The sequence below is a fragment of the Rutidosis leptorrhynchoides genome, chromosome 5 (assembly GCF_046630445.1).
Source record: "Rutidosis leptorrhynchoides isolate AG116_Rl617_1_P2 chromosome 5, CSIRO_AGI_Rlap_v1, whole genome shotgun sequence".
In the NCBI taxonomy this organism is placed as follows: Eukaryota; Viridiplantae; Streptophyta; class Magnoliopsida; order Asterales; family Asteraceae; genus Rutidosis; species Rutidosis leptorrhynchoides.
Window position 1 is genome coordinate 447824339 of NC_092337.1, and position 26360 is coordinate 447850698.

Genomic DNA, 26360 nt, shown 5'->3' on the forward strand with positions numbered 1-26360 from the left:
ACGGTAGCGAACCGTTTGAATGAGGGTTTGTCAAACCCATATGGCCATATAACATAAGTTCTCGCTTACACCATCTGATGTAACTAATGATAATCGGATTGAGGATTTTCGTTCTAAACTCGTATGTAGAATGTTTGTTTTCCCGTTCTTGTGTTCACTTAGTTCAAAAGAATCGTTTATGTTTTCTCATCCCAAAAGTAAGTTCAAAAGAGTAAAAGTGGGACTATGATCTCACCTCGAGTGCACGAGTATAAAGGTACTTCAACAAGTAAACGTGTGCATGAAAGTTGCTTAGCCTTGACCTAAACAAGTAAGTTATATCAATTAACCGGTTACGACACAAAGTCGGGTGAAATGTGTTCAATTAGTCCTATGGCTCGTTACGACTCGATTAAATATAGCATGTGAATCACGTTGTCAAGTTTCATACAAGAAACAAGTATAAAAGCATGTTAGAATGATTGTATAAAAGTTTGGTTAAGTTTGACTAAAAGTCAAACTTGGTCAAAGTCAACGAAAAGTCAACGCGTTCGGGTCGGGTCCCGAACTATTTTTCTATGCTAAATATTCATATACAAGTATATTAAAACAAGTTTCATGTGAATCGGAGGTCGGTAGCTAGTCAAACATTTCGCGTGAAATGCGCCAAACAAGGCAGAATCTGGCCAGGCCAATCCGCGCGCCGCGCGGGGATGGGGCGCGCCGCGCCACCATCTGGGCAGAGATTTCTGGTCAGTTTTTCAAAGTATGCACGAACCAAACATCAAACATTCACCATTTATGATCCGCAAACAACCAAAACATGTATCTTATATCGTCGAAAGGTATTTTGACGAGGAATACAACTAACCACATATCATCAATCAAAAACATCATTTACAATAACCGAAAACTCGTCAATTGATCAAGAAAGGTTTATTTTCAAAGTTTCAAGTTCGTAAAACGTATTTTATGATTCGGGAATCCAATTTACACATACGATATGCCGTTTTGAAGGTAATGAAGCATACATTACAACTAAACACTTACTAACAACATTAACAAGCATTCAACGCATCAAAAGTTCATTTCAAAGTCTATCAAACCCTAACCAAAATCCGCAAAAATCAATATTCATGTTTTTGAAGTTTCCTTAATCAACCTACGCATCAAAACGAAGCTAGTGATACTAGTAACACAATTAAAACATGAACTTTAACAATTTAACAACATTTACTCTTTCAAAATCAAGAATTAAGCACACCCATTTCAAAGTTCATATTAGTTACTCCAAATCGACAAATCGAGCAAACAAAACATATATTCATGTTATACACAAGCCATAGACACTAACTAACACAATTTCAAGTCAAGAACACGAATTTAAAGAAAATTAGTGATTTTAGAAAGTTACCCAAAATTGATGAAATCGGTACCAAATCGAAGAGGATGATGAGAGGATCACGAATATGTAATTTGTTTTGAAGTTTGCTTCCCGATCCGGATTTAGATGATGATTTATGTTTGTGTTCTTGAGAGAAAAAAAGAAAGAAAGAAAAAGAAATGGATGAATGAGTGGGTGGAGGTGGTGAGTGGTTGACTAGTCAACTACTAGCCACCTCTTTGGTCAAGTGGCGGAATTAGTCCCTCAAGTTTCAGAGCGGGTGCGGGAATTAACCAAACGAATATTTTTGAAACGCTCGAGTAAACGGGTGATGTCAAAATTGAATAGCGGAAATATTATGAACGTTAGTCAACGGAAACTGGGAATTTAAATAGCGAAAGATATTATTAAAAAAAAAGACGGTGTTAAAAATAAATTTAACGGAAAAACGCGGGATGTTACATACTGCTCTTATTGTTGCTGCTAAAAAGAAAGTTCAAAAAGCTTTACTAGTCAAAAGATGATAGCAGAAGAAGAGTCAACCGAGGATGATGTGGATAGTGGTACTGGGTCTGAAGAAAGCAGTGATGATGAAGATGATGTGGAAGGGTTTGCTGAAGGTATGGTGTGACGACCCGGAAATTTCCGATCAAATTTAGACTTTATCTTTATATGATTCCGACATGATAAGCAAAGACTGTATTGTTAAGTCTTAAAATCTTGGAACTATGTTAATACATACATTTAATCTTTGAATTGTTTACATGGATACGATTAAACCTTTGACCATTTCTGACGATTCAAGAACAAATTGTTTGTAACTAAATATGTAATTAATATAAATTTATATATAAAGGAAAGTGGGAATGATAATTAAAAATAACAAAATATAAGTTAATCATTTAAAATAAAAAAAAATGTAAAGTAATAATAATGCAGAGTCATTGGATTGTACTGAATTCGATTAAAGAATTATACATGTTTCATATTTTCTTCATCCCTGTTTCATTTGATACAAAGTGTCGACCACCATTAAGCTACAAAACAAACTCAATTGATTCGACCTAGCAGTCATAAAATACTTTAACCTTTATATAATTATCAACTAGTGCAGTGTGAAGGAATTATTAAAGTCAAGGAATTATTAAAATCAGTGTTTCTTTTCTTCACTATCTATTACCTAATTCTATATAATATACATATCCATACATGAATGGCACACAACACTCTTTCTTCTTCCTTCCTTCTATATTTTCTATCGACATAATAGCAACTACATCACCAAACATCTTCCTGGTTGTCTCTATATTCGGTTTAACCCAAGAAATCACAACCCGCCACCTTTTACACCTTGAACCCACCAATGATTGCCACCACTTGGATTCTGTTTCTAATTCTTTCGGACCAAAACTGTATAAACCTTACTTTTGATGTACTTGTGAGTAACGCAGCCCATCGAATCATCACCATATTCGATCACCATCATGGCTCACCAAAACATCGTTCAAACCCACTAGTCGATGAGGTACTCTACTATTGCTACTACATACTTACCGTTTTCTAATTGCAGTCCAACCCACCATCAAACTACTATCATTATCACCACAACCTCCACGACTACCACCATAAATTACCACCACCTTGCACCATAAGGAACCACCACCCAAAACAAACACACAACCATCTCCAAATGCTTTACTCTTTACGTATCTGCTTCCCATAGTCACCACGATCACCATTAAAGTTTGTATTACTGCTGAAACTAAATTCTGTTTAACTTTTAACTATGAACCACATAAAAACTTTGTTGCCATTCGGTCTAATCATATTACAACTGGATCGAGTATTTAAAGTGGCAAAGAGAAAGTGATTTACATCATAAAAGTGTTGCTACTTTCCTTCTTTTGTCGACTTATATCAATCAATAATCCCACTTGAATATAAAAAGAAAAAGGAAGTTGATTTGAATAGTTTTGTGGACCTCAGATTCCTATTGTTTTCATTCTTTTCTTGGCCGACATGTATGGTAGATGATTACGTTTTCATTCTTCTTTGGTCGATTTATAATGGGGTACCAGGAAACTGAATTGCTTTTGTTTTCTATTTGGGCTTTATTTAAAGTTTAGTGGATTTACAAGCTTGGAGTTAATTATTATCTCTTGGGCCTTATTGTCATACTGTACGAACGAGATTAACCTCCAAAAACTGCAAACCAGCCGCTGTTTTTTTATTTCCTTATTGTTCTCGAATTCTGCAGCTTTTGCTGTGTGAAATAATTTTATTTCATAAAGAACGTCATGTTAATGATGTTGTTTGATGAGGAGAATATAACAAGGATGTTGTAATGATTAGTGACAGAGATTAGCGAATTATTTATGAGGTTAAGGGTGAGGGTCGAAAAAAAAAAGAGAGGACGTTATCAGCATATAACAATTATGATCATAAGGTAGAAAAATATATTGGTGTTGATGTCTGTGAAACGAATTACAAATAAATGATAATAAATTTGATAACACAATTTAAGGATGATGGTGAATATTGTTCCTGACAATTCGAGAATTAGGAGAAGAAGAAAAGAAAACAGACGACGAGTTATATAGTTATTTAAGGGGGTTATATGAGGAATGAATAATTTGGAAGAATTGTTAAGGAGTGCTATGGGTGAGCGAGAGGTCTTAAGTTCGAACCCCGTCTTGGACAATTCTTTTTAGAGGAAGTTTTAAGGGGTATATTCTTTTATTTTTATTTCCATTATCATTATTATTATTATATTATTATTGATTATTAATTATTGTTATTATTACTAAGTATACTAATTATCACTAGTATCATAATTAGTATTATTATTATTATTACTAATATAAGTGTATTTATAAGAGTTATCATATATTATCATTATCATGATATTAGATACAATATTGAATATTATTATTATTATTATTATTATTATTATTATTATTATTATTATTATTATTATTATTATTATTATTATTATTATTATTATTATTATTATTGAAATAATTTTTATATAAAAACATTATTATTTTTAATATTATTATTATTTATTTACATTATTATTAAAAACTATCATTATTATTATCATTACTATTTTAATTATTATTATTATTTTAATTATCATTTTTATTATTATTTTTATAACAAATAAATATTATACTTATATTACCTATAATTATATACTAAACATATTAACATTATTTTATAAATATTACAAATAACAAATTATTGGTAAAATACTAATATACATATTAAGATATCTACATGTATAAATATTAATCATTTTAAATATATACAAATTAAATACATATAACATATAAACTAAGATATAATATGTATAAATTTGTTCGATTACAAATATATGTGTTAATATACATTAATGATATAGGTTCGTGAATCTGAGGCCAACCCTATACTTGTTCAATGTCGTCATATGTATTTTTACTACAAAATACAGTCGGTGAGTTCATCTGCTCCCTTTTTACTCATTACATTTTTGGGCTGAGAATACATGCAAATGCTTTATTAACCGTTTTACAATATTTATATGCGTGAGTTCATTTGATTCCCTTTTACTCTTTATATTTTTGGGACTTAGAATACATGCGCTGTTTTTATAACTGCTTTATTAAATGCTTTTGAAATATATTTTGAACTGCGAATACATGAAATGCTTTTATAAATGTTTGACGAGATAGACACAAGCAAAACATTCCTCGAATGAATTATTATGCAGACAGAAGTTATGCGGATTATTATTGAATTATGTGGACATGATAATTGCCACCATTGAATTATGTGGACATGATAATTGCCACCATTGAATTAGGTGGACATGATAATTGCCACCATTGAATTATGTGGACATGATAATTGCCACAAATTGAAGTGAATGTTATGTATCGAGAGAATGATTTTATACACAGGTTATGTGTATGTTATTTTTGTGCACAAGATATGTGTACGGTTACTAAGATTTATGAAAGATGATTTCGTACACGAGAAAGGTGTACTGTATTTAAAAGATATCGCATGTACATTACAGGTGGGTATAGGATTCGGGCCCATTTGTACCATGCAGGATTTAAATCTTGTGGTCTATCAAAATGATGAATTTTATTGTTTTATGATAAACCTATGAACTCACCAACCTTTTGGTTGACACTTTAAAGCATGTTTATTCTCAGGTATGAAAGAAATCTTCCGCTGTGCATTTGCTCATATTACATGGAGTCGTTCATGGCATATTTAGGTCAATACCTCGCTATGGTACCAGATGTTATTGTATTCGTTCAGGAAGATTTTGGACGGGGTATGACATATGGATTGCTGGCTAGGCAGTTCAAAAGGTTCAATCGTAATAGAACCAGCAAGTCATATAAAGGCAGTAAGAAACCGAGTGCTAGGTATAGCAGCAAATCAGTAAAGGGTCCTAAATCTGAGTGTTACAATTATGAGAAGGTTGGACATTTTGCAGCTGAATGCATGTCCAGGAAACCTTCTATCTCACATGCTAACTCTTTCTCAAAAGCTGACAAGTACAAGAACAAGTACAATGCTATGAAAGCTCAGATGAAGGAAAGTGCAAATGCTGATAAGAAGGGATAGAAGCCAGAAAATGTTCTACTTGCTGAGCATCATGACTGGGATGAAACCAGCTCCTCTTCATCGTCTAACAGTGATACTGATAATGATGGTGCTGGCTATGCTTCTGGTAGAAAGTTGTGTTTGATGGCCAAAGAGGTCGAGGAGTCTGATGAGGATGATAATGGTAGTACATTTGTGGCTGATATGAGGGAAGCTGACCTAAAGAAGGATTCACCTCAATGGAAATTTGAAATACTGTATAAGGTTGATAATTTTTGAACTTATACTGATGATGAAAAAGCTGAAATGTTTGACTACCTAAGAGTTAAAATATCTTCATGAAATATCTTCTGAAATATCTTCTGCTGACAGTACAACCAGCAGAGAACATAACTGACCCCCAAAGCAGACTTGAGCTGGCTCCTCATCGTGTTGAATCAGCTCAGGCTACTGCAAAACCCAAATGTTACTTGGATCATGCTAAGAGTCACACTCCTAAATCAGTACCAGCCAGAACTCTTACACAATCTGGGTCAACATGTGTTGCCAATGAGTCAGTAGAGTCATAGTTGCACTTACAGACACCTTACTCTGTATCAATCAAAAGGTTGACTAAATCACTAGTCTGTCCCCAGAGACCAACAACAGATGCAATTGTTGAGTCAAATTTATTTGGTTCTACAGTTGTTAACATAAAATGTTCTTTTGTTTCAGTTCTTAGCAGGGTAGATGAACAGGCAGAGGGGGAGTAAGAAAAGATTGTTAATGTTTCTACTGATGAGCTCTCTATTTCTGCTACTGGTGTTGGTGCTACTAATTTGTCTACTGGTGGTGCTGATGCTAGTACTGTTGCATATGCTGCTGCTGGTAATACTGGAGATGTTGTGGCTACTGATTCCACTAAACTTACTGTTGATGAGGAGTCAACTATTGCTGATATATCTGCTACTCCTCCTATTGTCTCCGGTGTTGCTCCTTCAACCACTGATTCTGAAGTGGTTGATGAGATGATAATGGAACCTCCTCCTGTACTTGAAAAAGTTAATGATAATATTGTTAAAGAGGTTCTTGATCTGGATGTTGCTGGCTCTACCACTGTTACTCCTCCAGCTACTGCTACTACGGAGGTGGTTACTGATAGTGGCTTGAATGCTGATGATGATTCATCCTGGCCTCATTTCTTCAAGATGTCGGCTATGTTCTAACGGAACCACAAATGGATACTGGTGCCTCTACACCTATTATTCCATCTACTGAGTAGCTATCAGCTGCTGCTACTAGTTCTATGGAACCCACTATGGATGCTGGTACCTCCACTGCTACTACAACTGATTCTACTCAGGTTTTTGCTTCTGCTGAGAAGAAACCATATGTGTGCCAGGTACCAGATCCTGATGAAGTTGTGCCTAACTTCATCTATAGGGGAGCTTCTATCACTCCCAAAATTGCCTTGCTGGTGGATCAGCTAACTATTGATCCTCAAAGTGCCTTAGTTTCAGCCAGCAAGTTACCCAGAAAGGAGCTGACTGAACTATTATCTCATATTGATCGCCCAGTAAGAAAAGAAGTATATGAGAGGCTGGCCACTCTTCAACAGGTTAATGAACAGCCATACTACCATTACTTTGGTATGGCTCCAGCTACTTCTCCATGGCCTGATACATGGAGGCCTCTCAAGTTCATTCGAGATCCTGCTACTGGTAAGTACATCGTACAGAAACTTCCTGATTCGCCAGTACCTTCTGATTCATCAGCTTCTTCCTCATCATCTTTTTCATCTGATGGTGATGCTGATAAAGGTACTGGTAAGGAAGAGCCAGTCATTCATTATAATGTGACTGGCTCCAAAGAACAACCAGTGGATCTCAATGATGATGCTGATAATGATGATGCTGCTAAGGATACCAGTAGTTCTAAACCTTCGGGTGAAGGTAAAAATGATGGTGATCATGTTGATGAGTCAGATTCGGACCTTCCACCTCCACTACCCCACGGAGGTACTCCAAATGTAGCTGTTAGTGATCACCCCTCAACCAGTAGTTTTGATCCTTCTAAGGTGGCTGCTATCTCCACTCTGGCTGTCTATCGTACTGTCGCCAGAATCACACCAGACATCCAACGATTCATCCGCCAAACTATTACTGATCGCATGACTGAAGCAATTCGCCGAGCTGGGGATGTTACAACATCTATCATTGAAAACCAGCTCAAACAGGTGTGTGCTTTTGTTGATTTAGCGGTGGAAGACTGTAGTGACCCAAACTTTTCCATATTTATATATATTAAATGAAATTGATATTTACATGATTAAGTGTTTCCAACATATTAAGCAATCAAACTTGTTAAGACTTGATTAATTGAAATAGGTTTCATATAGACAATTGACCACCCAAGTTGACCGGTGATTCACGAACGTTAAAACTTGTAAAAACTATATGATGACATATATATGGATATATATATATAGTTAACATGATATTATGATAAGTAAGTATCTCATAAGGTATTTTAACAATGAGTTATATACAAATGAGACTATTGAATTAAGAAACTTGAAAACGATATATATAACGATTATCGTTATAACAACGTTTTACTAATTACATATGAATCATTTTAAGATATTGTTACACTATATATAAACATGATAAATGATAAGTAAACATATCATTAAGTATATTAACAATGAACTACATATGTAAAAACAAGACTACTAACTTAAGGATTTCGAAACGAGACATATATGTAACTATTATCGTTGTAACGACATTTAAATGTATATATATCATATTAAGATATATTAATATATCATAATATCATGATAATATAATAATTTAACATCTCATTAGATATAATAAACATTGGGTTAACAACATTTAACAAGAGCGTTAACTTAAAGATTTCAAATCAACATTTACATGTAACGACTAACGATGACTTAACGACTCAGTTAAAATGTATATACATGTAGTGTTTTAATATGTATTCATACACTTTTGAAGGACTTCAAGGAACTTATCCAAGTACTTCTACTTAACAAAAATTCTTACGCTTACATCCTCATTCATTTTCATCAAAAATTCTACTCGTATGCACTCGTATTTGTACTTGTACAATACACAGCTTCTAAATGTATTTAATATTGGTATATACACTCCAATGATCAGCTCTTAGTAGCCCATGTGAGTCACCTAACCATGTGGAAACCATCATTTAATATCTAGCATGACTTATGAGCAAGGAAACAAAAACAAGAACTCCTTTTAACCCCACTCACCACCTACTCCATTTCACTTCCAATTTTCTTCCCAATTCTCTCTCAAAACACACACACACTCTTCCATGAACGTCTAAGTTACTATTTTTCCAGAAAAAATCATCAAATACAAGCTTTGATTATTACCTATAATCATCATAAAAACAATTACTCAAGAACACATCAAGAACACTTCCAAGTTTACAAGTTTACTTCCAAGTTTCCTAATCCATTCCAAGCAATCATCTAAGATCAAGAAACCTTTGTTATTTACAGTAGGTTATCTTTCTAAATCAAGGTAATATTCATATTCAAGCTTTGATTCAATTTCTATAACTATAACTATCTTAATTCGAGTAATAATCTTACTTGAACTTGTTTTTGTGTCATGAATCTATTTCAAGAACTTCCAAGCCATCAAATATCCTTTGAAGCTTAAGTTATTTTTTCATCATTTCCAGTAGGTTTACCTACTAAACTTGAGGTAGTAATGATGTTCATAACATCATTCGATTCATATATGTATAACTATCTTATTCGAAGATTTGAACATGTAATCACTAGAACATAGTTTAGTTAATTCTAAACTTGTTCACAAACAAAAGTTAATCCTTCTAACTTGACTTTTAAAATCAACTAAACACATGTTCTATATCTATATGATATACTAACTTAATGATTTAACACCGGAAAACACGAAAAATACCGTAAAATCGGATATACGCCGTCGTAGTAACACCGCGGGCTGTTTTGGGTTAGTTAATTAAAAACTATGATAAAATTTGATTTAAAAGTTGTTCTTCTGGGAAAATGATTTTTCTTATGAACATTAAACTATATCCAAAAATCATGGTTAAACTCAAAGTGGAAGTATGTTTTCCAAAATGGTCATCTAGACGTCGTTCTTTCGACTGAAATGACTACCTTTACAAAAACGACTTGTAATTAGGGGCGGTACCAAGCATGGGGCATGTGGGGTCATATGCCTTCTATGGGCTACAAAAGAGCAGTGCAAATTTTTTTTTTTTTTTTTAACTTTTGCCCCCAGCCCACAAAAAAAGCCTAGCCCAATATAAAGATTATTACTAGCCAAATTTTTTTACAGCTACCATTCCTACCAATTTCATTACCCGCCCTTATTTCTTTTACCCGCTCTTATTGCGTCGAGTCTTTTCTTTGTTACTTCATCTTTTCAATTCCAAATCAAACAACGATGTGTGGAAGGAACTGAAATTGTAAATTGCTCAAGACTCTGGCTATTACATCATCCGATTTCTTTAAGTATTGACAACTTTTCAAGGTATTAAAGCATGTAATTTATTCAATTATTAATTTAGGGTTTACAAAATTTGTGCTAAAAATATGAAATATGATGTTAAAATTTTGTACTTTTGAGTTATGACTTAATGTTAATGAGTTGTTTTCTGTCCTATTTGTTTGTAACAACAATCGTTATTTATCTTTAATTTATTAACTGTTTAGGTTTTTGAGGCAAAATGGGTTACAAATTCGATGGTCAATTTGCATAAAAAAATTGAACATTACCAATTAATAATGATATTTAAAGGTAAATGCTTATTTAGACCTGGTATTAAGTTTTTATGTTGACTACTTGTAACCACAATGTTAACTGATGATTTTTCCTTACCTGTTACTCATTTTTAAGAAACTGGACACTCTGTTTGATGTTATGATTATAGTGTTAATAATTAGAAACTCTCTTTAATAGGCATGGACAAGTATTTAAAAAGAAAAGAACCATCTTCATCGACGCCAATTAATCATATTGAAATCGATGATCTTCCATGGGACCCGTGTGATAGACCAAGAATTTTGCAATATCACCCTAATCAAAGAGATGAGATAAGGAGACAGCACTGGATTAGGGTACCTACTCAACCACGTGGTCATGATATTCCAAAAAAGTACGGTAGACATTTTGTTAAAGCTTGGTTCGATAAATATAGTAATTGGATTGAGTATAGTGCTAAGTCGGATAGAGCATTTTGCTTGTGTTGTTACTTATTTAGAGATCATATTGGGCTCCAAGGCGGTAATGAGGCATTTGTGACAGAAGGGTTTAATGGATGGAACAAGACAGAGAGACTTAAAGATCACGTTGGTCATGTTAATAGCTTTCATAATAAAGCATTACAAAAGTGTGAATTTTTAGTGAAACCAAATCAATCTATTTTTACAGCCTTTTATAAACAAGATGACAATGTGAAAATAGAGAATCGAATTAGATTGAGTGCTACAGTTTATGCTTGTAGGTATTGTTTAAAATGTGCTTTACCCTTTCGAGGCCATGATGAGACGGAATCATCTCTTTATAAAGGAAATTATTTGGAACTGATGGACTTAATTTTAAGTCAAAATTAGGAACTTCGTAAACTATCGAAAGCTCCAGGGAATAATAAATTGGTGTCTCCTTATATTCAGAAAGATGTGGTTAAGTGCTTTAAGCAAGAAGTACTTGAACGTATTTTTCAGGAAATCGGTGATGATGTGTTTGCTTTGTTAGTTGATGAGTCTAGCGACATATCCAAAAAAGAGCAAATGGCTATTGTTTTACGATATGTTGATGCTAATGGACTTGTTAAGGAGAGATTTGTGGGGCTTGTTCATGTAAAAGAGACATCTTCTTTGTCTCTTAAATCTTCCATTGACTCTTTTTTTGCTAAACATAAATTGAGTTTGAAACAATTAAGTGGCCAAGGTTATGATGGAGCGAGCAACATGCGTGGTGAGTTCAATGGTTTAAAAGCAAAAATCTTGGAGGAAAATAACTAGGCATATTATGTACATTGTTTTGCTCATCAACTTCAATTAGTAGTTGTAGCGGTTGCAAGAAAGCATTTGGCTATAGTGAATTTCTTTGACAAGTTAGCCATTTTGATGAATGTTGTTTGTGCTTCTTGTAAACGAAAAGATATATTGCTAGATACGGAGAAAGAGAGGGTACAAAGAGAAATTAGCAATGGTTTAATTGAAACGGGAAGAGGATTGAATCAAGAGCTTTCTCTTATACGACCGGAGATACACGGTGGAATTTTCACTATAAAAACTTTTGCGCTTGGTTGAAATGTATCCATCAATTATTAAAGTCCTTGAATATGTTAAAGAGGAGGGAGTCAATGGTTCTAGCCAAAATCAAGCGCATGGTCTTTTAAAGTATTTAAAATCATTTGATTTTGTATTTTATTTGCATCTAATGTTGCGCATTTTGGGCTTCACAAATATATTGTCGCAAGCTCTTCAAAGAAAAGATCAAGACATATTAGAAGCGGTTTTATTGGTTGGGTCAACAAAAGAAAAATTACAAGAGTTAAGAACAATTGGGTTTGAACAAGTCTTGAAAAAAATATCTTCTTTTTGTGAAAAGCATGATATCCCGATGTTGAAAATGAATATGGTTTGTGTTAATTCAAGAAGACAAAGGGACAAGATCACAAATCAACATTAATATGAAGTTGAGTGTTTTAACACCGTTGTGGATATGCAAATTCAAGAGTTCGGTGATCATTTTAGTGAAGCTAGTACTGAGTTACTCAATAGTATGGCGGCGTTGAATCCACGTGATTCATTTTCAATGTTTGATGTATCGAAATTACTAAGGTTGAGTCAGTTTTATCCAAAAGATTTTAGTAGTTTGGAGATGATTGAGCCTGAAGAACAACTTGACATGTACCATCATAGTGTCCGACACGATGAAAGATTTGATAATTTGGTTGGCATTGCCGACCTTGCTAGAATGATGGTGGAAACAAGAAAATATCTATCTTATCCGTTGGTTTATTGGTTATTGAAGCTAGCATTGGTTTTGCCCGTTGCAACCGCAACCGCAACCGTTGAGAGATGCTTCTCGGCGATGAAAATTGTAAAATCAAATTTACGCAATCGCATTGGGGAGGAGTTTTTGAATGCTTGTGTAATATGTGCGGTAGAAAGAGAAGCTCTCGCCAAAGTTAAAGATGAAGATGTAATTCAACGTTTTCAAAAGATGCGTGACCGCAAAGGAAAGGTGTAGCTTTTAGGCATATTTTGTGCAGTTTTTTTGGTAGCTGTTATGCAGTTTTTTTGGGTTGTTTTAGTGCAGTATTTTTGCTATTTTTTAGTCCTTATATGCTGCTGTTTTTAGACAGTTTTAATTATGTAATGCGGCTGTTTTTGAGCAGTTTTAGGGCTGCAATGTTGCTGTTTTTGAGCGTTTAGAGCTGTAATATTGCTGTTATTGTGCAGTTCCAGTGCAGTTATTCTACTGCCTTTTTTGAGCAGTTTTGCTGCTGTATTGATGTTATATATTGTGCAGAAATTATAATAGTGAAGCTGGTTTTTTTTTTTTTTTTTTTTTTTTTAAGAATTATCGTTGGTGTTGCAGTTTTTTCGCCCCCATTATTATTGAATCCTGGTTCCGCCACTGCTTGTAATCTGTATTTCCAACTATAAACTTATACTTTTTCTGTTTAGATTCATAAACTTAAGTTCAATATGAAACCATAGCAACTTGAATCACTCAAAAGGGATTTAAAACGAAGAAGTTATGGGTAAAACAAGATTGGATAATTTTTTTTGTTGTAGCTACGTGAAAATTGGTAACAAATCTATATTAATCATATCATAGCTAACTCATATTGTATTATACATGTATTCTAATATATTATGTAATCTTGGAATACCATAGACACGAATACAATGTTTTGACATATCACATCGACCCATCTATATATATATTTCGGAACAACCATAGACACTCTATATGCAGTAATGTTGGAGTTAGCTATACAGGGTTGAGGTTGATTCCAAAATATTATATATACTTTGAGTTGTGATCTAGCCTGAGGCTTGTATACACGAGGTCGTGGATTGATTCGAGATAATATATATTGCTTTATTTTCTGTACATCTAACTGTGGACAACTAGTTGTAGGTTATTAACGAGGACAGCTGACTTAATAAACTTAAAACAGCAAAACGTATTAAAAATGTTGTAAATATATTTTGAACATACTTTGATATATATGTACATATTTGTTATAGGTTCGTGAATCGACCAGTGGCCAAGTCTTACTTCCCGACGAAGTAAAAATCTGTGAAAGTGAGTTATAGTCCCACTTTTAAAATCTAATATTTTGGGATGAGAATACATGCAGTTTTATAAATGTTTTAGAAAATAGACACAAGTAAATGAAACTACATTCTATGGCTGAATTATTAAACCGAATATGCCCCTTTTTAGTCTGGTAATCTAAGAATTAGGGAACAGACACCCTAATTGACGCGAATCCTAAAGATAGATCAATTGGGCCCAACGAGCCCCATCCAAAGTACCGGATGCTTTAGTACTTCGAATTCATCATGTCCGAAGGGAGACCCGGATTGATAGGGGATATTCTATATGCATCTTGTTAAGGTCGTTTACCAGGTGTTCACCATATGAATGATTTTATCTCTATGTATGGGATGTATATTGAAATATGAAATCTTGTGGTCTATTATTACGATTTGATAAATATATATATTAAACCTATAACTCACCAACATTTTTGTTGACGTTTAAAGCATGTTTATTCTCAGGTGATTATTAAGAGCTTCCGCTATTGCATGCTAAAATATGGACAAGATTTGGTGTCAGCATGCTTGTATAATATTGTTTAAAACTGCATTCGAGATTTACTTTGTTGTAACATATTAATATTGTAAACCAATATGTATTGGTAGTGTGTAAGTGTGATATTTTTAGATTATCATTTCAGATAATCTAGGTGGTGTCCTTTTAACCTTGTCGATAAAATAAAGGTTATGGTTTGTTTTAAAAACGAATGCAGTCTTTTAAAAACGTCTCATATAGAGGTCAAAACCTCGCAACGAAATCAATTAATATGGAACGTTTATAATCAATATGAATGAGACATTTCAGTTGGTATCCGAGCGTTGGTCTTAGAGAACCAGAATTTTTGCATTAGTGTGACTTACCGAGTTTGTTAGGATACCGTGTTTTTCTTCAAAAATGATTGCTTAACCTTTTTTTTTTTGGAAACTATATATTATTAACATGTAAATATATTAATCTCTTAATGTGTTTGATATTGTGTGATAGATGTCTACCTCTAGTACAAATCCCATCGACTCACCTAATAATAATGAAGAGTCGAATATATATTAGGAAGATTCACAAATTCCCGAAGAGGAACCGGAAGAGGAGGAACCAGAAGAAGAGGAACCAAAAGAGGAGGAACTGGAAGAAGAGGAACCGGAAGAAGAAGAGGTTCCGGAGGAAGAAATATTGATACCTACAGTAAATCGATTAAATAAAAGAAAATCCTCAACCAACGGACCAAAGTCAATAATGGTCAATGGTGTTTCCGCCGAGGAAGCAAAATATTGGGAAGATTACCAATTTTCCGATGAATCGGATCCCGATGAGGATTCCGATGATGTTATAGAAATTACCTCGACCTAATTTAATATAGCAAAAGAAAATAATAAGGGAAAAGGTATAAAAATAGAGAGACCTAATTCCAACCCCGATGAACTTTTTATGTATCGGCAACGTCCGTATTTCCTAAAATGTAACAATAACCCGGGAACCTCTAAACCACCAGGTTTTTCTAAACCATTGTGGAAAATGACGGCTCGTATTAGAGGAACACCATATATCCCTAGAAAATTAGGAAAGCGAACCAAGTCCAAAGAAGAAGAAACCATTGATTCAGATTAGGGAGTTGTAATCATGTTGTGTATTATATGTATTGTAGTGTGCTTGTACTTTTATGTTCTATGTAAAAATTTCTTGTATTGTTTATTAATTATCTTTTACGAATCTAATCCTTGTCTATTTTACAGTATAAAAACAAAATGGACGTTAAGGGTAGACAACCGAATATTTTAGAAGACCTACCAGAGGATATGATTGAGGAAATCTTGTCTAGAGTCGGTCAGAATTCATCAGCAAATTTAGTTATGGCGAAATTAACTTGTCAAATATTTGAAAGACTTTCCAGAAATGCCTTAGTTTATAATAGGCTTTCCTTGGATAGGTGGGGTATATCACATTGGGGAGACTGTAAGTTACGCCGTGTTTTCTTTAAAGCGTTAAATGCGGGGAACCCAAATGCAATTTTACGCTACGGGTTAAGAACCTATTTTGACTCAACATATCCCAACATAGGATTTCGTGAATTAGAAAGAGCTTCTAGCATGCAACATAAAGAAGCATGTTATGCTTACGGGTTAGTGATGTTCGCTTCTCACCAAAGTGAGAAAAAGAAGATCGGGTTACAACTATTAAATGAAACATTCCCACAAGTGACGGATTCAGTAGTTGGGGTGAGAAACAAGGTTTTTAGATTATTACGGTGCTGTTGGGCATTACGAAACCCTCGTCCTTTTGACGACATTACAACATGCTGCCTAGCCAATGGTCATAACGGTTACTTTCCACAAGACCAAGGATGGGAAGTCGTCTTAGTAAAATCAGAATGCATGACTTGTTTCTGGACTTATGAATTACGTGTCTTTATTTCTTTTGCTGAACAACTTGCGTATTAACTAGAATTGCCTTTATAGCTGCTGAGTAGCAAAGTTATTATATGCTATATTTCATCCTATATGTATAATAGTGGTATTGTACGTTTGTAAAATATTGTATAAAAGTTTGAACGCGAAATATTATTGTAATAAGTTTTTCATATAGAATCGTAGTAGTTGAATTTTATAATAACTACTAAGTATGAACTTAACGGGTAGGTACTGCCCGAATTAAAACTATAAAATGCTAATATGAAAAAAAAGCTTTTATAAATAAGTTCATATTATGCTACGAAATACTATTGACTACTCTTAAATTCTATATGATTAACTCAAATCTTTTGGCTATTTTTGAAGGAAATGGCACCGACAACTCGTCAGAACTTGAACATGAGTGAGGAAGACTTCCGTGTTTTCCTTGCTGCGAACATAGCTGCAGTGCAGGCCACAATGCAAAATAACAACAATAACTCTGGTTCTAGCAGTGGAACAAATTCCACAAGAAACCGTGTAGGATGTTCCTACAAAGAATTCACTGCCTGCAAACCTTTGGAATTTGATGGAACCGAGGGTCCAATTGGATTGAAACAGTGGACCGAGAAGGTCGAATCGGTGTTTGCCATAAGTAAGTGTACTGAAGAGGACAAAGTTAAGTACGCTACGCATAACTTCACAGGTACTGCGTTAACGTGATGAAACACCTATCTTGAACATGTAGGACAAAATGCTGCTTACGCACTACCGTGGTCGGCATTCAAGCAATTGATGAACGAGCAGTACCGTCCTAGAAACGAAGTCAATAAGCTCAAGGTAGAACTTAGAGAGTTACGAACACAAGGATTCGACATTACCACATATGAACGACGATTCACAGAGTTATGCCTATTGTGTCCGGGAGCATTCGAAGATGAAGAAGAGAAGATCGACGCGTTTGTAAAAGGGTTACTAGTAAGGATTCAAGAAGATGTGAGTTCACATGAGCCCACTTCCATACAGAAGTCAAGTCGAATGGCTCATAAACTCATAAATCAGATTGAGGGAAGAATTAAAGAATAGGCGGCCGAAGAAGCCAACACGAAACAACTCAAGAGGAAGTGGGAGGAAAACGGTGACAAGAGTCACCAGTACAACAACAATAACAATTATAACCACAACCGCAACAACAATCGCAACAATAACCACAATCCTAACAATAACTACAACAAACGTCCCAACAACAACAACTACAACAACCGTTTCAACAACAATAACAATCCCAACAACAAGCTTAATAACAACAAACAACAGAAACAACCATGCTTCAGGTGTGCAGAGTACCATCCGAATGCGTTTTGCACAACAGTTTGAACCAAGTGTAAGAGAAGTGGTCATGGCGCGGCAAAATGTGAGGTTTACGGACCAAAGAACAACAAAAATAAAGAAACAAATAAGGTCGGAACAAATAATGCCGACGTAGTTTGTTATAAATGTGGAAAACCGGGCCACATTATTAGAAATTGCCCAAACCAAAAGAATACTAATGGGCAAGGCCGCGGAAGAGTTTTCAATATTAATGCGGCAGAAGCGCAGGAAGACCCGGAGCTTGTTACGGGTACGTTTCTTATTGACAATACATCTGCTTATGTTTTATTTGATTCGGGTGCGGATAGAAGTTATATGAGTAGAAATTTTTGTGCTAAATTAAGTTGTCCATTGACGCCTTTGGATAATAAATTTTTACTCGAATTAGCAAACGGTAAATTAATTACAGCAGGTAATATATGTCGGAATCGAGAAATTAAGCTGGTTAGTGAAACATTTAAGATTGATTTGATACAAGTAGAGTTAGGAAGTTTTGATGTGATAATCGACATGGACTGGTTGAAAAAGGTGAGAGCAGAGATCGTATGTTACAAAAATGAAATTCGCATTGTACGGGAAAAAGGAAAACCCTTAATGGTGTACGGAGAAAAGAATAACGCGAAATTAAATCTTATTAGTAGTATGAAGGCGCAAAAACTAATAAGAAAAGGTTGTTAGGTCATTCTAGCAAACATCGAGGAAGTTAAACCTGAGGAAAAGAACATCAGTGATGTTTCCATCGCAAAAGAATTTCCCGATGTATTTCCGAAAGAATTACCGGGATTACCCCCACATCGATCCGTTGAATTTCAAATAGACCTTGTACCAGGAGCTGCACCAATAGCTCGTGCTCCATACAGACTTACACCCAGCGAAATGAAAGAATTACAAAGTCAGTTACAAGAACTTTTAGAGCGTGGTTTCATTCGACCAAGCACATCACCATGGGGAGCTCCTGTTTTGTTTGTCAAGTAGAAGGATGGTACATTTAGGTTGTGTATCGACTAGCGAGAGTTGAACAAACTTACCATCAAGAACCGCTACCTACTACCGAGAATCGACGACTTATTTGATCAACTACAAGGCTCATCGGTTTATTCGAAGATTGATTTACGTTCTGGGTATCGTCAAATGCGAGTGAAGGAGGATGATATTCCAAAGACTGCTTTTAGGACTCGCTACGGTCATTACGAGTTTATGGTTATGCCGTTTGGGTTGATTAACGCACCAGCTATGTTCATGGACCTCATGAACCGAGTGTGTGGACCCTACCTTGACAAGTTTGTCATTGTTTTCATCGATGACATACTTATTTACTCAAAGAATGACCAGGAGCACGAAGAACATTTGAGAAAAGTGCTAGAGTTGTTAAGGAAAGAAAAACTGTACGCTAAATTTTCAAAGTGTGCATTTTGGTTGGAAGAAGTTCAATTCCTCGGACACATAGTGAACAAAGAAGGTATTTAGGTGGATCCAGCAAAGATTGAAACCGTTAAAAAGTGGAAAATCCCGAAAATCCGAAGCATATACGTCAATTTTTAGGACTGGCTGGTTACTACAGAAGGTTCATCTAAGATTTTTCCAAAATAGCAAAACCTTTGACTGCATTAACGCATAAAGGGAAGAAATTTGAATTGAATGGAAGGATGAGCAGGAGAAAGCGTTTCAATTGTTGAAGAAAAAGTTAACTACGGCACCTATATTGTCATTATCTGAAGGGAATGATGATTTTGTGATATATTGTGACGCCTCAAAGCAAGGTCTCGGTTGTGTATTAATGCAACGAATGAAGGTAATTGCTTATGTGTCTAGAAAATTGAAGATTCACGAGCAGAATTATACGACGCATGATTTGGAATTAGGCACGGTTGTTTTTGCATTAAAGACTTGGAGGCACTACTTATATGGGGTCAAAAGTATTATATATACCGACCACAAAAGTCTTCAACACATATTTAATCAGAAACAACTAAACATGAGGCAGCGCAAGTGGATTGAATTGTTGAATGATTACGACTTTGAGATTCGTTACCACCCGGGGAAGGTAAATGTGGTAGCCGACGCCTTGAGCAGAAAGGACAGAGAACCCATTCGAGTAAAAGCTATGAATATAATGATTCACAATAACCTTACTACTCAAATAAAGGAGGCGCAACAAGGAGTTTTAAAAGAAAGAAATTTAAAGGATGAAATACCGAAAGGATCGGAGAAGCATCTTAATATTCGGGAAGACGGAACCCGGTATAGGGCTGAAGGAATTTGGGTACCAAAATTTGGAGATATGAGAGAAATGGTACTTAGAGAAGCTCATAAAACCAGATACTCAATACATCCTGGAACGGGGAAGATGTACAAGGTTCTCAAGAAACATTTTTGGTGGCCGGGTATGAAAGCCGATGTTGCTTAATATGTAGGAGAATGTTTGACGTGTTCTAAGGTCAAAGCTGAGCATCAGAAACCATCAGGTATACTTCAACAACCCGAAATCCCGAAATGGAAATGGGAAAACATTACCATGGATTTCATCACTAAATTGCCAAGGACTGCAAGTGGTTTTGATACTATTTGGATAATAGTTGATCGTCTCACCAAATCAGCACACTTCCTGCCAATAAGAGAAGATGACAAGATGGAGAAGTTAGCACAACTGTATTTGAAGGAAGTCGTCTCCAGACATGGAATATCAATCTCTATTATCTCTGATAGGGATGGAAGATTAATTCCAAGATTCCGGCAGACATTACACTAAGCATTAGGAACTCGTCTAGACATGAGTACTGCCTATCATCCACAAACTGATGGGCAGAGTGAAAGGACGATACAAATGCTTGAAGACATGCTACGAGCATGTGTTATTGATTTCAGAAACAGTTGGGATCGACATCTACCGTTAGCAAAATTTTTCTACAACAACAGCTACCATTTCAGCATTGAGATTGCACCGTTTGAATCACTTTATGGTAGAAAGTGCAGGTCTCCGATTTGTTGGAGTGACGTGGGGGATAGACAGATTACGTGTCCGGAGATAATACAAGAAACTACCGAGAAGATCATCCAAATTCAACAACGGTTGAAAACTGCCCAAAGTCGACAAAAGAGCTACGCTGACATTAAAAGAAAAGATATAGAATTTGAAATTGGAGAGATGGTCATGCTTAAAGTTGCACCTTGGAAAGGCATTGTTCGATTTGGTAATCGAGGGAAATTAAATCCAAGGTATATTGGACCATTCAAGATTATTGATCGTGTCGGACCAGTAGCTTACCGACTTGAGTTACCTCAACAACTCGCGACTGTACATAATACTTTTCATGTCTCGAATTTGAAGAAATGTTTTGCTAAAGAAGATCTCACCATTCCATTAGACGAGATTACAATTAACGAAAAACTACAATTCATTGAAGAACCCGTTGAAATAATGGATCGTGAGGTTAAAAGACTTAAGCAAAACAAGATACCAATTGTTAAGGTTCGATGGAATGCTCGTAGAGGACCCGAATTCACCTGGGAGTGTGAAGATCAGATGAAGCTGAAATACCCTCACCTATTTCCAGAAGATGCGTCAACACCTTCAACAGCTTAAAATTTCGGGACGAAATTTATTTAACGGGTATGTACCGTAGTGACCCGAACTTTTCCATGTTTATATATATTAAATGAAATTTATATTTACATGATTAAGTGTTTCCAACATTTTAAGAAATCAAACTTGTTAAGAATTAATTAATTGAAATAGGTTTCATATAAACAATTGACCACCCAAGTTGACCGGTGATTCACGAACGTTAAAACTTGTAAAAACTATATGATGACATATATATATATATATATATATATATATATATATATATATATATATATATATATATATAGTTAACATGATATTATGATAAGTAAGTATCTCATTAGGTATTTTAACAATGAGTTATATACAAATGAGACTATTGAATTAAGAAACTTGAAAACGATATATATAACGATTATCGTTATAACAACGTTTTACTAATTACATATGAATCATTTTAAGATATTGTTACACTATATATAAACATGATAAATGATAAGTAAACATATCATTAAGTATATTAACAATGAACTACATATGTAAAAACAAGACTACTAACTTAAGGATTTCGAAACGAGACATATATGTAACGATTATCGTTGTAACGACATTTAAATGTATATATATATATATCATATTAAGATATATTAATATAACATAATATCATGATAATGTAATAATTTAACATCTCATTAGATATAATAAACATTGGGTTAACAACATTTAACAAGAGCGTTAACTTAAAGATTTCAATTCAACATTTACATGTAACGACTAACGATGACTTAACGACTCAGTTAAAATGTATATACATGTAATTTTTTAATATATATTCATACACTTTTGAAAGACTTCAAGACACTTATCTAAGTACTTCTACTTAAAAAAATGCTTACGATTACATCCTCATTCATTTTCATCAAAAATTCTACTCGTATGCACTCGTATTTGTACTTGTACAATACACAGCTTCTAAATGTATTTACTATTGATATATACATTCCAATGATCAGCTCTTAGCAGCCCATGTGAGTCACCTAACCATGTGGGAACCATAATTTAACATCTAGCATGACTTATGAGCAAGGAAACAAAAACAAGAACTCCTTTTAACCCTACTCACCTTCACCACTCACCACCTACTCCATTTCACTTCCAATTTTCTTCCCAATTCTCTCTCAAAACACACACACTCTTCCATGAACATCTAAGTTACTATTTTTCTAGCAAAAATCATTAAATACAAGCTTTGGTTATTAACTATAATCATCATAAAAACAATTACTCAAGAACACATCAAGAACACTTCCAAATTTACAAGTTTACTTCCAAGTTTCCTAATCCATTGCAAGCAATCATCTAAGATCAAGAAACCTTTGTTATTTACAGTAGGTTATCTTTCTAAATCAAGGTAATATTCATATTCAAGCTTTGATTCAATTTCTATAACTATAACTATCTTAATTCGAGTATTAATCTTACTTGAACTTGTTTTTGTGTCATGAATCTATTTCAAGAACTTCCAAGTCATCAAAGATCCTTTGAAGCTCAAGTTATTTTTTCATCATTTCCAGTAGGTTTAGCTACTAAACTTGAGGTAGTAATGATGTTCATAACATCATTCGATTCTTATATGTATAATATCTTATTCGAAGATTTGAACATGTAATCACTAGAACATAGTTTAGTTAATTCTAAACTTGTTCGCAAACAAAAGTTAATCCTTCTAACTTGACTTTTAAAATCAACTAAACACATGTTCTATATCTATATGATATACTAACTTAATGATTTAAAACCGGAAAACACGAAAAACACCGTAAAACCGGATATACGCCGTCGTAGTAACACCGCGGGCTGTTTTGGTTAGTTAATTAAAAACTATGATAAACTTTGATTTAAAAGTTGTTCTTCTGGGAAAATGATTTTTATTATGAACATGAAACTATTTCCAAAAATCATGGCTAAACTCAAAGTGGAAGTATGTTTTCCAAAATGGTCATCTAGACGTCGTTCTTTCGACTGAAATGACTACCTTTCCAAAAATGACTTTTAATCTATATTTCTGACTATAAACTTATACTTTTTCTCTTTAGATTCATAAAATTAAGTTCAATATGAAACCATAGCAACTTGAATCACTCAAAATGGATTTAAAACGAAGAAGTTATGGGTAAAACAAGATTGGATAATTTTTCTTGTTGTAGCTACGTGAAAATTGGTAACAAATCTATATTAATCATATCCTAGCTAACTCATATTGTATTATACATGTATTCTAATATATTATGTAATCTTGGGATACCATAGACACGAATACAATGTTTTGACATATCACATCGACCCATCTATATATATATATCGGAACAACCATAGACACTCTATATGCAGTAATGTTGGAGTTAGCTATACAGGGTTGAGGTTGATTCCAAAATATTATATATACTTTGAGTTGTGATCTAGCCTGAGGCTTGTATACACGAGGTCGTGGATTGATTCAAGATAATATATATTGCTTTATTTTCTGTACATCTAACTGTGGACAACTAGTTGTAGGTTACTAACGAGGACAGCTGACTTAATAAACTTAAAACAGCAAAACGTATTAAAAATGTTGTAAATATATTTTGAACATACTTTGATATATATGTACATATTTTTTATAGGTTCGTGAATCGACCAGTGGCCAAGTCTTACTTCCCGACGAAGTAAAAATCTGTGAAAGTGAGTTTATAGTCCCACTTTTAAAATCTAATATTTTGGGATGAGAATACATGCAGTTTTATAAATGTTTTACAAAATAGACACAAGTAAATGAAACTACATTCTATGGCTGAATTATTAAACCGAATATGCCCCTTTTTAGTCTGGTAATCTAAGAATTAGGGAACAGACACCCTAATTGACGCGAATCCTAAAGATAGATCTATTGGGCCCAACGAGCCCCATCCAAAGTACCGGATGATTTAGTATTTCGAATTCATCATGTCCGAAGGGAGTCCCGGAATGATAGGGGATATTCTATATGCATTTTGTTAAGGTCGGTTAACAGGTGTTCACCATATGAATGATTTTTATCTCTATGTATGGGATGTATATTGAAATATGAAATCTTGTGGTCTATTATTATGATTTGATAAATATATAGGTTAAACCTATAACTCACCAACATTTTTGTTGACGTTTAAAGCATGTTTATTCTCAGGTGGTTATTAAGAGCTTCCGCTGTTGCATGCTAAAATATGGACAAGATTTGGTGTCAGCATGCTTGTATAATATTGTTTAAAACTGCATTCGAGATTTACTTTATTGTAACATATTAATATTGTAAACCAATATGTATTGGTAGTGTGTAAGTGTGATATTTTTAGATTATCATTTCTGATAATCTAGGTGGTGTCCTTCTAACCTTGTCGATAAAATAAAGGTTATGGTTTGTTTTAAAAACGAATGTAGTCTTTTAAAAACGTATAGAGGTCAAAACCTCGCAACGAATTAATTAATATGGAATGTTTATAATCAATATGAACGGGACATTTCAAAGCCATTGTCAAACATCATGAAGAAGAAGAGGAACTTAAACATCGAATCATCTCTGATAATGAGTATGCTGATCACATTGCCCATCTTCAAGCTGATCTAGATGCTACGCAAGATTCTTTATCTTAATGAGGAGAATAGGGTATTGGAAGAGAGATTGGATTCACAGAAACATCAAATGGCTAATATGGTTCTTGCCTCTACTTATGTTCAAATGGTGGAGGTAATGCAACGAATGGCTACTCTTCAAGCTGATGTTAGGACTGATGTCCAGCAAATGGCCATGGGTGTTGCAAGGAATGAAGTTAGATCTTCAAACCTATGCCTCAGATAATATGGTGTGGATCCCGGTGCCCATCTATCTCCTGCTGATGCTAACTGGAACAGATTTGCTTATTCTGTTCCTGAGTCTGATAGTGACCTTGATGCACAAGTGTCCCCAGCTCATATTTCTGCCCCTGCTGATGACAAAAAGGGGGAGAAGAAATCTAAAAAGCATAAAAAGAGAAAACAAACTGAGGGGGAGCATGAGCATGAGAAGGCTCCAAAGCAGCAAAAGAGAGATGGTGATGATGGTGGTGATGGTACTGGTCAAGGCTCTGGCACTAAGCCCAGCAACGCTCATACTGAAGTAGGTGTTAAGACTGCTGGTGAATCTCAACCCAGTATGTCTGCCACATCTGTGGATGATATTGGTTCTGGCAGTAAGCCCAGTGATGTTTTTGAACTGGCTGTTACTGAATCTTTTGTTGTTTCTCAAACTATTGAAAGAAAAATGAAAATAAAAATGGAGAGACATCAGAAGAGACAGCAGGAACTAGATGCTGCTTTCAACGCTAAGTTTAAGGCCTATGCTGCTCAGAAAAGGCTTAAAATTGAGCGTAGACAAACCCTCACTCCTGAAAAGCGTGAAATTGATGATGAACTAATCAGCATTGATGAACACAGAAGGGCTGATTTGAAAAGAAATGCTAAGTTCATGATCAAATATGATAAAAAGAAAGCTAAGTTGTATGCTGAGCGAGCAGATAGAATTAAGAAGATGAATCCTGAAGAGATGAAAGATTACTTAGCTTCTACTGAGTCAGGAGGAGTTAGAGCTGAAGTATTCATGAAGTGGCTTGATGCTATATTAGAAACCATCCATTCCTCTCGATATGCAT

At 34.6% G+C, this 26360-nt stretch overlaps 1 pseudogene; it reads left to right on the top strand.

The window, feature by feature from the left end:
• The first annotated feature begins 1883 nt into the window (after window positions 1–1883).
• LOC139850141 (uncharacterized) lies at window positions 1884–13251 on the top strand (annotated as a pseudogene).
• Window positions 13252–26360: the final 13109 nt, after the last annotated feature.